Source organism: Oncorhynchus mykiss, chromosome 2, assembly GCF_057628025.1.
Source record: "Oncorhynchus mykiss isolate SJ-2025 chromosome 2, ASM5762802v1, whole genome shotgun sequence".
In the NCBI taxonomy this organism is placed as follows: domain Eukaryota; kingdom Metazoa; phylum Chordata; class Actinopteri; order Salmoniformes; family Salmonidae; genus Oncorhynchus; species Oncorhynchus mykiss.
The window spans coordinates 77,063,603-77,079,217 of NC_143023.1; the positions used below are offsets into that span (position 1 = coordinate 77,063,603).

The following is a 15,615-nucleotide window of genomic DNA, read 5'->3' on the forward strand; positions in this document are numbered from 1 at the left end:
AATTAGTGTAGAAAATTGAGTTCAGGCACATGCCCATTCATCAGATGGACACACTTCCTCTCCCATACCCCCACATGCATGTGTGTTTGAGCACACACACACCTCACTTCCCTTCTTGGTTTCCATGGCAACCCCCATGGGAACCTTTCCCCAATAGAATCTTTCCCCCACGGGAACCACACCTGTTGGCATTCTCACAAACAATCGTGACATTGTTTCAATAATATATAGAACTTTTCTCTCAGCTCTGGTATATAAAGCTTTTTTTTTCCATGTTGAAGCATCTCAAATATAAAATATATTTTGATTTGTTTAACACTTTTTTGGTTACTACATGATTTCATGTGTTATTTCATAGTTTTGATGTCGTCACTATTATTCCTAAATGTATAAAATAGTCAAATAAAGAAAAAGACTTGAATGAGTAGGTGTGTCCAAACTTTGACTGGTACTGTATATAATTATTGAGTGCTTGAGCTGATTCAGTATGATTGACTTGTGGTTCAGTTGGGGTCACCCTTGTTAGCCTTCAGACACCTGTTTCCTTACATATGTGTGTGTGTTAAAAGCCTAACTCAAGGTTATCTTGGGGCTGTACAGTACCTAGATTTTGTGTGTGTGTGTGTGTGTGTGTGTGTGTGTGTGTGTGTGTGTGTGTGTGTGTGTGTGTGTGTGTGTGTGTGTGTGTGTGTGTGTGTGTGTCAGCTGAGTGACTTCTACTGTCTCTGCGTTTCATCAGAAATCAGTCAAGTGTGCAGATTTAAGACATATTCAGACACACACACATACAGAGAGAGAGAAATAGAGTGTAGACATAGCCATATCAAATCAGAATAGAAGCTCTAGCAGGCCCCACAGTAGAGCAAAGACTAATCACTTTGACAAGGCGCACATAGGGTGACACACACGCGTGCACGCACACACCAGCCTGGTCACCGTGACAAGTCATTCGTCATCCATCCATGTCTGAGGACGCTGGGAGATGATGTGGAAACCAGCCACCAGAGGCAACAGTGAGTGCTGTTGGTTTTTCCAGCAAGACAATGCTCCATGCCACACAGCCAGGTCAATCAAGGTGTGGATGGAGGACCACCAGATCAAGACCCTGTCATGGCCAGCCCAATCTCCAGACCTGACCTTGAAAAACTCTGGAATGTGATCAAGAGGAAGATGGATGTCATTTTCTGCAAATAAATAAATATACAATATTTTAATTTGGAATTTGGGAGAAATGTTGTCAGTAGTTAATAGAATAAAACACAAATGTTAATTTTACCCAAACGCATGTCTATAAATAGTAAATCCAGAGAAACTGATAATTTTGCTGTATACACACACACACACAGGCACAGCTATGTCTTACTATACTTGTGTGGACTTTTTGGGGACCAACAATTGATTCCCATTCAAAATCCTATGTTCCCTAAACCTAAACCTAACCTTAACCGCTAACACTAATTGTGTCCCCACGTCTCTGATTTTTAGTTGGTTTACTATTCTTGTGAGAACTTTGGTACTCACAAGTATAGTAAAACGTGTCCACACACACATGTGCGCACACACACACACACACACACGCACGCACACACACAACAATCATCTGATATTACCTACAAGGAAAAGTGGCTGAGACTGTGGCTCTCACTGTGCATGACTAATCATACTTTCAACCCAAACCCAGGACAACACTTATTTGTGTGTGTGTGTATATATATATATATATATATATGCTTTTTAATGCTCTTTCTCTTCTTAGAGAGAACCAAGGTATTTTTAGGAGTTGCCTCACTCACACACACACACACACACACACACACACACACACACACACACACACACACACACATACACACGCGAACACAGAGAGGGAGAAACTGGAGGAGAGTGAAAGGAAGAGGGAGCTATACAGATATTGAACCAGCTGGCCACAATAATAGAGAGAGAAGGAAGGACGATGGACGGCTAAAACATAGAGAGAGGAACAGATACACGTTGAGATATAGAGACGGTTATTCATAAGGAATTCAAGTGGAATTGCTTCCATATCATTTTCCTTGACATGATCCCTTGACTTTTTGAAACAATGGGAATGTGGATTTTAGGAATAGGTGGCTGAACATTTTGAGCAGGAAAAGACCTCAAAGCTGCCCTGCTGCTTTGGATATTATGGATATTAGTCCAGGTCAGAAAGCCCCCTCTGGCATAATTAGAGCAGAATATGGGGCACAATCAAACATTTAAGTTGCTGTCCATTACAGTTGCATTACTGTTCCAGCTAGCGGAACAGATTGTTTACAGTTATAGTAAATCCAATGTGGTTAGAGTTATAGGGAAGTGGATGTGATTGGTTAGAGCTATGTGAAGTAGATGTGATTAGTTCAGATCTCTAGATTCATTTTGTTAGAGTACCTGGCCGTATACAGAATGTTGACAGATTAGTGTGCACAGTTTAGGATGTACCATTGTGGTTGCTGGATAGTGGGGGTAACTAGCTAGCGAGTGAGTAGGGCAGAGGGAGCAGTGGTGGTACAGTAGGAGTACAGTAATTAGTGATGGACGTCTGGGAGCGCTGTGGGTAGTGGAGGGTAGTGTCATAGACAGGCAGTAGGAGTTTGGGGATGGATTGTTGCCCTGTATTAGTGTCAGACCTGCCAGTTCTCTGCAGAAGGATATATGGGGTAGTAACCATTGTCAAGGCAGAGCAGCCCTATTCTATGCATCATGGGTTCTATTAGGGTATGTATGGCTCTCATCTAGACCTGGGTCAAATATTCAGATCAAATACTTTCAAATAATGCGGGTGTGCTTGAATTAGCTAGCTTGACAGGGTGGGCACAGTTTTCATTTTGGGGAATGGAAGATAGGGGCTGCAGGTAGCCTAGTGGTTAGAGCGTTGAGCCAGCAACTGAAAGGTTGATAGATCGAATCCCCGAGCTGACAAAGTAAACATCTGTCCTTCTGGCCCTGAAGAAGACAGTTAACCCGCTGTTCCTAGGCTGTCATTGTAAATAAGAATTTGTTCTTAACTGACTTTCCTGGTCAAATGAAAAAATAAAGGCACCTATGTCTCAACCAGTTGTGTGCTATTAAAAACCTTTCTGTGTTTGTACTGGCAGTATATTTGTCAGCTTGAGTCTTTGCTTTGATCAAAGCACCTTATATCACCATGACTGCTCCCACATAAAATGCTTGCTGGGTTTAGATTCACATTCAGAAGTGCCCAGTTGCTCTCTCTCTCTCTCTCTCTCTCCCTCTCTCTCTCTCTCTCTCTCTCTCTCTATATATATATATATATATATATATATGCAGTGGGGCAAAAAAGTATTTAATCAGCCACTTAAAAAGATGAGAGGCCTGTAATTTTCATCATAGGTACACTTCAACTATGACAAACAAAATCCAGAAAATCACATTGTAGGATTTTTTATGAATTTATTTGCAAATTATGGTGGAAAATAAGTATTTGGTCACCTACAAACAAGTTTAAATTGACTGGATATATTCACTGCAGTATTAAGACTAATATTGAGCTAATTATATCATTAATATGCATACACTTCTAACTTGGGCTACACATCTCTTGGAAAGGAGAGAGAGCATCTCAGTGTCAGAAGAAGCCCATCACTAATTTCCAATGGTGGGCCTATCTTGGCACCGATACATCCTTACAAAATACAACATATAAGTGGCCTGCTATTGTACCTTTCTGGACCTTCTAAACTGTCGAGCTATAGGACATTTATATGTATATGCAGTGGGGCAAAAAAGTACTTAGTCAGCCACCAATTGTGCAAGTTCTCCCACTTAAAAAGATAAGAGAGGCCTGTAATTTTCATCATAGGTACACTTCAACTATGACAGACAAAATGAGAGAAAAAATCCAGAAAATCACATTGTATCATTTTTAATGAATTTATTTGCAAATTATGGTGGAAAATAAGTATTTGGTCACCTACAAACAAGCAAGATTTCTGGCTCTCACAGACCTGTAACTTCTTCTTTAAGAGGCTCCTCTGTCCTCCACTCGTTACCTGTATTAATGGCACCTGTTTGAACTTGTTATCAGTATAAAAGACACCTGTCCACAACCTCAAACAGTCACACTCCAAACTCCACTATGGCCAAGACCAAAGAGCTGTCAAAGGACACCAGAAACAAAATTGTAGACCTGCACCAGTCTGGGAAGACTGAATCTGCAATAGGTAAGCAGCTTGGTTTGAAGAAATCAACTGTGGGAGCAATTATTCGGAAATGAAAGACATACAAGACCACTGATAATCTCCCTCGATCTGGGGCTCCACGCAAGATCTCACTCCGTGGGGTCAAAATGATCACAAGAACGGTGAGCAAAAATCCCAGAACCACACAGGGGGACCTAGTGAATGGCCTGCAGAGAGCTGGGACCAAAGTAACAAAGCCTACCATCAGTAACACACTACGCCGCCAGGGACTCAAATCCTGCAGTGCCAGACGTGTCCCCCTGCTTAAGCCAGTACATGTCCAGGCCCGTCTGAAGTTTGCTAGAGAGCATTTGGATGATCCAGAAGAAGATTGGGAGAATGTCATATGGTCAGATGAAACCAAAATATAACTTTTTGGTAAAAACTCAACTCGTCGTGTTTGGAGGACAAAGAATGCTGAGTTGCATCCAAAGAACACCATACCCACTGTGAAGCATGGGGGTGGAAACATCATGCTTTGGGGCTGTTTTTCTGCAAAGGGACCAGGACGACTGATCCGTGTAAAGGAAAGAATGAATGGGGCCATGTATCGTGGGATTTTGAGTGAAAACCTCCTTCCATCAGCAAGGGCATTGAAGATGAAACATGGCTGGGTCTTTCAGCATGATAATGATCCCAAACACACCGCCCGGGCAACGAAGGAGTGGCTTCGTAAGAAGCATTTCAAGGTCCTGGAATGGCCTAGCCAGTCTCCAGATCTCAACCCAATAGAACATCTTTGGAGGGAGTTGAAAGTCCGTGTTGCCCAGCAACAGCCCCAAAACATCACTGCTCTAGAGGAGATCTGCATGGAGGAATGGGCCAAAATACCAGCAACAGTGTGTGAAAACCTTGTGAAAACTTACAGAAAACGTTTGACCTCTGTTATTGCCAACAAAGGGTATATAACAAAATATTGAGATAAACTTTTGTTATTGACCAAATACTTATTTTCCACCATAATTTGCAAATAAATTCATAAAACATCCTACAATGTGATTTTCTGGAATTTGTTTTCTCATTTTGTCTGTCATAGTTGAAGTGTACCTATGATGAAAATTACAGGCCTCTCTCATCTTTTTAAGTGGGAGAACTTGCACAATTGGTGGCTGACTAAATACTTTTTTGCCCCACTGTATATATATACTACCGTAAAAAACGTTTGGGATCACTTAGGAAATGTCCTTGTTTTTGAAAGAGAAGCACATTTTTTGTCCATTAAAATAACATCAAATTGATCAGAAATACAGTGATACAGATTTGTATTTTTTTATTTTAAATCAGCTGTTTCTAGCTACAATAGTCATTTACAACATCAACAATGTCTACACTGTATTTCTGATCAATTTGATGTTATTTTAACGTACAAAAAAGTTGCTTTTCTTTCAAAAACAAGGACATTTCTAAGTGACCCCAAACTTTTGAATGGTAGTGTATATATATTTTAAAGGCTACCATGTGAGGACCCAGCCAGAAAGAATCTGTCTCTCCCTCTCCTTACAGTATGTCTCTCTTCATCTTTCTTTCACCCTCACTCTCTCTGGCAGTCTCCCCTTTTCCTCAAATGCTCTCTCTCTCTCTCTCTCTCCCTCTTTCTCTTTGTGTAATGACAGTCTTGGTGTAAAGCTGAGTCAAATGAGCTGACAACTTTGACTGGCTGAATGTGGACCAATTATATGTTTTCAGCTGTGAAATAACTGTCACATCACAGTGTTCAACTCTCCTCCATCTCTTCCATTACCGCTATCTCACCATCAATCTGCTGCACTCTTTATTTTCTACTTCTTCACCTGTTATTACATTTCTTCTCTCGTCCAACTTCTCTGGTCCTCCATTTCTCTCCGTTTCCCTCTCTTTACATATATCTCTCCTCCTATTCTCTCTTCCTGAACTCCCGAACTTACAACCCACACTTTTCACATTTTTCCAAGTTGTTTCTTTTCACACAATCATTTTCAGTGATGGATACAGAAATAGCTGGGGATCACATGCTCCATCTGTTGTCAAAGTAACTGTACCAGACACACAACAAGACATAGACTACAACTGTACATGCATGTGTTTAAAATAACATATTTCCTGCTTTATTTTTTTCCTTTGGTACATTGGCTTGGTATTGTACTGTATCGTTTGTCCTCCGTGTCCCTTCCCTTACCCCTCCCCTCTGACCATCTCTAACTTCATCCTATTAAAGCCTAAATTATTCTAATTCTAAAATCAATGTTTCTTATTTTTTAAGTCAATTCTAAATACTAAAGGGACAGAGTGTGTTTCTTTTCTTTAAGGATAATATATCTCGCTCTCTTTTCTCTCTCTCTCTCTCCTCTGTATGGAAATGGGTCAGTCTTATGTGAGGCTGCTGTGAGTCTAAAACACATTAAAGACAGGAGCATTGTGAGACAAAGATAAAGCGAGAAAATTAAAGGGTGATTTTATCATGTTCTCATTACAGTGTGTGTCTTTGAAGACTGTCTGAAGTAGAGGTTTAGGTTCCCCTTTATCTATGACCCACTTATACAGGACCATGTCCATGCTGCTTATAGGGACCCTACTGAGTGTACTGTCCCCACTCCTTAAGGGACCTATGTTGTGAGTAGGGGGTAGGAGTGTGAACTGGGCCTGGTGTAAGGAGTGTGTGTGTGTGTGTGTGTGTGTGTGTGTGTGTGTGTGTGTGTTTGTGTGTGTGTGTGTGTGTGTGTGTGTGTGTTTGTGTGTGTGTGTCTGTGTGTGTGTGTGTGTGTGTGTGTGTGTGTGTGTGTGTGTGTGTGTGTGTGTGCGCGCGCGCTGGGTTAGGTCAGGTGTGTACCAGAGGTGAGTGTGTTAAAGCAGGTATAGTTTAGCTGGGCTTGTTGTGTGAGCTGGAGGTCAGGAAGGTGATTCAGCCAGCTGGCCATGTTATTGGCTTACAGCTGGAGAGAGTGGAGGCAGGTAATGCATGGCCAACAGAGAAACACACAGGTGAGGTTGTAGGGGTACGTACGTGTGTGTTAACTGAGGTGAAGCGCCTTGCGTCCTTCAAAGGACAGAACAGCTCTTGCATCCTGCCAAGAGAGAAGCAGTACTACGTGGGCACACACACGCACACACACGCACACACACACACACACACACACACACACACACACACACACACACACACACACACACACACACTCCACCATACGTGTTAGTAAGTGTACAGTTCAAGTTGAGGAGCTCATTTGAATTTCCTGTTTTTTTCAGCTATTGGCTTAGCTTTGACAGAAAACTGAATATTAATAATGCATGTATTTAATATGCTGACCGTTTTTGTTTAAAGTGTTTATATTGCCATCTGCCTTGCCAGACACAGATGCACATGTCTTTATTTATTTTATTTATTTCACCTTTATTTAACCAGGTAGGCAAGTTGAGAACAAGTTCTCATTTACAATTGCGACCTGGCCAAGATAAAGAAAAGCAGTTCGACACATACAACGACACAGAGTTACACATGGAGTAAAACAAACATACAGTCAATAATACAGTATAAACAAGTCTATATACGATGTGAGCAAATGAGGTGAGATAAGGGAGGTAAAGGCAAAAAGGCCATGGTGGCAAAGTAAATACAATATAGCAAGTAAAACACTGGAATGGTAGATTTGCAATGGGAGAATGTGCAAAGTAGAAATAAAAATAATGGGGTGCAAAGGAGCAAAATAAATAAATAAATAAAATACAGTAGGGAAAGAGGTAGTTGTTTGGGCTAAATTATAGGTGGGCTATGTACAGGTGCAGTAATCTGTGAGCTGCTCTGACAGTTGGTGCTTAAAGCTAGTGAGGGAGATAAGTGTTTCCAATTTCAGAGATTTTTGTAGTTTGTTCCAGTCATTGGCAGCAGAGAACTGGAAGGAGAGGCGGCCAAAGAAAGAATTGGTTTTGGGGGTGACTAGAGAGATATACCTGCTGGAGCGTGTGCTACAGGTGGGAGATGCAATGGTGACCAGCGAGCTGAGATAAGGGGGGACTTTACCTAGCAGGGTCTTGTAGATGACATGGAGCCAGTGGGTTTGGCGACGAGTATGAAGCGAGGGCCAGCCAACGAGAGCGTACAGGTCGCAATGGTGGGTAGTATATGGGGCTTTGGTGACAAAACGGATTGCACTGTGATAGACTGCATCCAATTTGTTGAGTAGGGTATTGGAGGCTATTTTGTAAATGACATCGCCAAAGTCGAGGATTGGTAGGATGGTCAGTTTTACAAGGGTATGTTTGGCAGCATGAGTGAAGGATGCTTTGTTGCGAAATAGGAAGCCAATTCTAGATTTAACTTTGGATTGGAGATGTTTGATATGGGTCTGGAAGGAGAGTTTACAGTCTAACCAGACACCTAAGTATTTGTAGTTGTCCACGTATTCTAAGTCAGAGCCGTCCAGAGTAGTAATGTTGGACAGGCGGGTAGGTACAGGTAGCGATCGGTTGAAGAGCATGCATTTAGTTTTACTTGTATTTAAGAGCAATTGGAGGCCACGGAAGGAGAGTTGTATGGCATTGAAGCTTGCCTGGAGGGTTGTTAACACAGTGTCCAAAGAAGGTCCAGAAGTATACAGAATGGTGTCGTCTGCGTAGAGGTGGATCAGAGACTCACCAGCAGCAAGAGTGACCTCATTGATGTATACAGAGAAGAGAGTCGGTCCAAGAATTGAACCCTGTGGCACCCCCATAGAGACTGCCAGAGGTCCGGACAACAGACCCTCCGATTTGACACACTGAACTCTATCAGAGAAGTAGTTGGTGAACCAGGCGAGGCAATCATTTGAGAAACCAAGGCTGTCGAGTCTGCCGATGAGGATGTGGTGATTGACAGAGTCGAAAGCCTTGGCCAGATCAATGAATCCGGCTGCACAGTAATGTTTCTTATCGATGGCGGTTAAGATATCATTTAAGACCTTGAGCGTGGCTGAGGTGCACCCATGACCAGCTCTGAAACCAGATTGCATAGCAGAGAAGGTATGGTGAGATTCGAAATGGTCGGTAATCTGTTTGTTGACTTGGCTTTCGAAGACCTTAGAAAGGCATGGTAGGATAGATATAGGTCTGTAGCAGTTTGGGTCAAGAGTGTCACCCCCTTTGAAGAGGGGGATGACCGCAGCTGCTTTCCAATCTTTGGGAATCTCAGACGACACGAAAGAGAGGTTGAACAGGCTAGTAATAGGGGTGGCAAAAATTTTGGCAGATAATTTTAGAAAGAAAGGGTCCAGATTGTCTAGCCCGGCTGATTTGTAGGGGTCCAGATTTTGCAGCTCATTCAGAATATCAGCTGAGCAGATTTGGGAGAAGGAGAAATGGGGAAGGCTTGGGCGAGTTGTTGTGGGGGGTGCAGTGCTGTTGACCGGGGTAGGAGTAGCCAGGTGGAAAGCATGGCCAGCCGTAGAAAAATGCTTATTGAAATTCTCAATTATGGTGGATTTATCAGTGGTGACAGTGTTTCCTATCTTCAGTGCAGTGGACAGCTGGGAGGAGGTGTTCTTATTCTCCATGGAGTTTACAGTGTCCCAGAACTTTTTTGAGTTAGTGTTGCAGGAAGCAAATTTCTGCTTGAAAAAGCTAGCCTTGGCTTTTCTAACTGCCTGTGTATAATGGTTTCTAGCTTCCCTGAACAGCTGCATATCACGGGGGCTGTTCGATGCTAATGCAGAACGCCATAGGATGTTTTTGTGTTGGTTAAGGGCAGTCAGGTCTGGGGAGAACCAAGGGCTATATCTGTTCCTGGTTCTAAATTTCTTGAATGGGGCATGTTTATTTAAGACGGTTAGGAAGGCATTTAAAAAAAATATCCAGGCATCCTCTACTGACGGGATGAGATCAATATCCTCCCAGGATACCCCGGCCAGGTCGATTAGAAAGGCCTGCTCGCTGAAGTGTTTCAGGGAGCGTTTTACAGTGATGAGTGGAGGTCGTTTGACCGCTGACCCATTACGGATGCAGGCAATGAGGCAGTGATCGCTGAGATCTTGGTTGAAAACAGCAGAGGTGTATTTAGAGGGCAAGTTGGTTAAGATGATATCTATGAGGGTGCCCGTGTTTAAGGCTTTGGGGAGGTACCTGGTAGGTTCATTGATAATTTGTGTGAGGTTGAGGGCATCAAGTTTAGATTGTAGGATGGCTGGGGTGTTAAGCATGTTCCAGTTTAGGTCGCCTAGCAGCACAAGCTCTGAAGATAGATGGGGGGCAATCAGTCTTAAACCCTCTACAGTCTAAGCCCTGTCTAAGCCGGGGAGGGGGGTGGGTTCTACTAAGTTATATGGAATAGTTAGTTATAAAAGGTCATACCAAGGATCATTTAGCAATTTGATTTGGAATTTTAAGACCCCTTGAAGAATATAAAAAAACAACAAAAACATTTTTGATGAAAAATGTAATTTGGCCTTAATGCTATTAGCCAATAGAAACGCACTGAATAACAGATTCACTACATGGAACAACAGATAGTCCCCAAACAATCTAAAGGAAGTTTGTTCTGAAGTGTCTGTCTAATACCTGAGCAATATAAGACTATCATGTTTGGGAGAAACTCACCTTTCCACAGAAGTGTCATATTAGTGTGTAGCCCAAACTGTTCAGACGCTACAGACGTTCAGACACTACAGACGTGAGAAGACCAATTTTCAGGATGTCTCCTGGTCTGATAAACATCACTCTAGCTCTGCCACGTTTCGCTGCAGATCAGGAAGTGTGACACTGGTTGATGCGGTGGATTGAAATGCATCCAATAAAAAACGGACAGATTTGTATGTTTTCTTATGCTAATTAGGTTGGCGTGTAAATCGACTCTACCTTAAGTCTGAACACCACCACCTTCATTGAAATCCCTCTTTACTTCAGGCCCTTTATAGAGCCACTTCTTACTGAAGTCTGAGCGGTTGTTTTGGGTCCTGTACTGGGCCCGTTGAGTTTGGGGGATGAAAATAAAATGTCATCAGAAAATAGAAAGTGATATATCATTGGAAAGATACAGGCCTTGTCTAACTCAAATGTTATTGCTGTCAGTGTCATAAGAATCCCCCCCACACACATAAATCATGCACTATGGTCATATTTATAGACTATGCAATGTAGGTCAAGACACCAAAAGTGCAAACATTTAGTATGCAGGGAAAGTGTACAACCTAATGTTTTTTGTAGAGCAATGTATTTCCTTCTCCATTGACATTACCTTGTGTCACATCTGCTCCTGCAACGCCCTCTACTGCTCATCCTATGTCTCCTTGACCTGCGGCCTCCCCCAGTACTCTCTCCCTCTACTGCTCATCCTGTGTCTCCTTGACCAGCGGCCTCCCCCAGTACTCTCTCCCTCTACTGCTCATCCTGTGTCTCCTTGACCTGCGGCCTCCCCCAGTACTCTCTCCCTCTACTGCTCATCCTGTGTCTCCTTGACCTGCGGCCTCGCCCAGTACTCTCTCCCTCTACTGCTCATCCTGTGTCTCCTTGACCTGCGGCCATCCCCCGTACTCTCTCCCTCTACTGCTCATCCTGTGTCTCCTTGACCTGCGGCCATCCCCTGTACTCTCTCCCTCTACTGCTCATCCTGTGTCTCCTTGACCTGCGGCCATCCCCTGTACTCTCTCCCTCTACTGCTCATCCTGTGTCTCCTTGACCTGCGGCCATCCCCAGTACTCTCTCCCTCTCATGCTCATCCTGTGTCTCCATGACCTGCGGCCATCCCCTGTACTCTCTCCCTCTACTGCTCATCCTGTGTCTCCTTGACCTGCGGCCATCCCCAGTACTCTCTCCCTCTCATGCTCATCCTGTGTCTCCTTGACCTGCGGCCTCCCCCAGTACTCTCTGCTCAGTCAGTCTATGTTTCTAGCTGTTTGTTACTATTCAGATCCTGTTATCGTGTTGTGCCTGTTTTCCTTGCCTGACGATGTTGTCCTCTCTGCTACAGTTCTGCCCGCTCTGATTCTGGTCCCTGTCTCCAGTCCCACGTCTCGTCATCCCCACTCTACTGCTCCCTTGGATTCCTTCCCAGACCTGCTTACCCTGTCTCAACCCCTCTCGCTCCAGCCTCAGCCTCCGCACCTGGTTTCCAGCAACACGGCCGAGCTTCCCCTGACCTGCCCTCCATCTCCCCCTTGTGTTTCAATAAATACCTTGGTTACTTTATCCCAGACTCCTCGTCTGAGTCTGCTTGTGGTTTCCCCTGTTCCACTCCGCGTAACACCTTGTATGCATCCTCCACGTGCGCCGTTGAGCTAGCTCATCATTTACAATAGTAAAGGTGAATGGAAAAATAATTTTGAAGTGTCCTCACCTGTCTGTGTCTGTCTTCCAAAAAAACAATTACTCCATAACTTGAAAGCGCTGAATACTAAGGTCATTTTAAGGCTTGAAAATCCGTTCAGCCATTTTGGCACAGTGACATTTCTACCCAAACCAGAGAGCAGCTGCTTTCATATGTATATCATTCCCTGAAGTTAAGGCACGGAGCACAAGCCCTGTGCTTTTAAAATGGTGTGTTCCTAGCACATGTTTACAGTGCCACAATTAGGTAAAAGATCATACTTTTTTTGTTTTTATTCTTTTGGAAGAATAATTGGTGACATTTCATTTTAAACCTACCCTTTCAAATATATTATATCCCAACATGGGGACAATGCCATGGCATTGTTCTGATAGATTGGCAAACCCTGCCAACAACATTGCGTATAAATACAGGTCATCTGAGTTCAATGACCTGTTAAAATCTCTACGGGATTGGTGGGTCCCCTGCGGGACGGTTGAGCTAATGTAGGCTAATGTGATTAGCATGAGGTTGTAAGTAATAAGAAAATTTCCCAGGACATAGATATATCTGATATTTGCAGAAATCTTAAATTCGTGTTAATCTAACTGCACTGTCCAAAATCTACAGTAGATATTACAGTGGAAGAATACCATGCTATTGTTTGAGGAGAGTGCACAGTTATGAACTTGAAAATGTATTAATAAACCATTTAGGCACATTTAGGCAGTCTTGATATAACATTTCAAATAGAAATGTGATGGTTCATTGGATCAGTCTAAAACTTTGCACATTCACTGCTGACATCTAGTGGCCAAAATCTAAATTGCTCCTGGTCTGGAATAATATATTATGGCCTTTCTCTTGCATTTCAAAGATGATGGTACAATTATTTATTTTTTTAAACACATTTTTTTCCTTTGTATTATCTTTTACCAGATCTAATGTGTTATATTCTCCTACATTAATTCAACATTTATACAAACATCAAAGTGTTTCCTTTCACATGGTATCAAGAAAATGCATATCCTTGCTTCAGATCCTGAGCTACAGGCAGTTAGATTTGGGTATGTCATTTTAGGCGAGAATTGAAAAAAAGGGGCGGATCCTTAAAAGGACACTGATCCCCCTCTCCCACCGAGGGTAGTATACAATATTATGCATTGCTTAGAAAATATCAGCAGAAGGGGTCAGAGTTGAACAGCTTAATGGCCTGTATTTATATGCACTGTTGTTGGCAGAGTGTGCTAATCTATCTGAACAATGCCATGGCTTCAAGCCAATCTATCTTTATGTGTGTGTGTGCGTGTGCGTGCGTGTGTGTGCGTGTGTGTGCGTGTGCGTGTGTGTGCGTGCGTGTGCATGTGCGTGTGTGAATAAAGCATCTGCTTCAAATCTCCTCCCAGATTCTGAATCTCTAAAACAGATTGGGAGATGTTCCCGGTGCTTCTCAGTCCATCTGGTGTCTTTGTGTCCGTCTGCACAGGAGAACCGACAGACACTTTGTCCTCATCTATTAATGTTCCTATACTAGAGCCAGGTTGTCACCATAATGTCACCATTTCACATCAGTTTGATGCTCTACTTTAAGTGAATGAAAGATATGCTACACGTGCAATGTACAGTACCAGTCAAAAGTTTGGACACACCTACTCATTCAAGAGTGTTTCTCAATTGGTTCTATTTTCTAAATTGTAGAATAATAGTGAAGACATCAAAACTGGAATCATGCATTAACCAAAAATGTGTTTAACAAATCAAAATATATTTTATATTTCAGATTCTTCAAAGTAGCACACTCTTAGGTGTTATTGTCATAATATGGACTTTTACCAAATAGGGCTATGTTCTGTATACCACCTCTATCTTGTCACAACACAGCTGATTGGCTCAAAAGCATTAAGATGGAAGTAAATTCCACAAATTAACTTTTGACATGGAACACCTGTTAATTGAAATGCATTCCAGGTGACTACCTCATGAAGCTGGTTGAGAGAATGCCAAGAGTGTACAAAGCTGTCATCAAGGCAAAGGGTGGCTACTTTGAAGAATCTCAAGTATTAAATGTATTTTGATTTATTTGTTTAACACTTTTTTGGTGTGTGTGTTATTTCAGATTTTTGATGTTATTATTATTCTACACTGTAGAAAATAGTAAAAATAAAGAAAAACCCTTGAATGAGTAGGTGTGTACAAACTTTGAATGGTACTGTGTATGTCTTTGTCTTTGTATCTCTCTCTCTCTCTCTCTCTCTCTCTCTCTCTCTCTCTCTCTCTCTCTCTCTCTCTGCTGTGTGTGTGTGTGTGTGTGTGTGTGTGTGTGTGTGTGTGTGCGTGCGTGCGTGCGTGCGTGTGTGTGTGCGTGCGTGTGCGTGTGTGTGGAGGTGTAGTCCAGGTTATCAGTGCTATCTGTGGCCAATCTTTAGATGCTTGTGGGCTGCAGGCATCAGATGACACTGGCCCACATTACACACACTTACACTGCGTCTGCTAGTACCATCCTGTATACACACACACACACTGACTCACTCATACACACATGTGTTTGATGTATTTCCAGCCATTGTGTGTGTGTGTGTGTGTGTGTGTGTGTGTGTGTGTGTGTGTGTGTGTGTGTGTGTGTGTGTGTGTGTGTGTGTGTGTGTGTGTGTGTGTGTGTGTGTGTGCCTGTGTGTGTGTGTGAAGTATAAAGGGAAGCAGTACTCCGCTGATGTGCTGACTCATCTTTGACCTTCTCCCCCAAATATAACTAAAACCTCCCCTCTCCCCTTAACCCACATCACACTGTCAATATATGATCTTAGGGAAGGGGAAGGAAGTGTGTGTGTGTGGGGGCTAAATCAGCCTAATCCTCGGCTTCTTTGTGTGTGTGTGAGGGTTCCGACAATGCAGTAATAACCAACAAGTAATCTAACTAACAATTCCAAAACTACTGTCTTGTACACAGTGTAAGGGGATAAAGAATATGTACATAAGGATATATGAATGAGTGATGGTACAGAGCAGCATAGGCAAGATACAGTAGATGGTATCGAGTACAGTATATACATATGAGATGAGTATGTAAACAAAGTGGCATAGTTAAAGTGGCTAGTGAGTGATACATGTATTACATAAGGATACAGTCGATGATATAGAGTACAGTATATA

At 42.7% G+C, this 15,615-nt stretch overlaps 1 protein-coding gene across 5 annotated transcripts in view; it reads left to right on the plus strand.

Annotated features, from left to right (window-relative positions):
• LOC110502025 (SH3 and multiple ankyrin repeat domains protein 3) overlaps window positions 1-15,615 on the plus strand; it is a 269,703-nt gene that overhangs the window by 212,483 nt on the left and 41,605 nt on the right. The window lies entirely within an intron of this gene.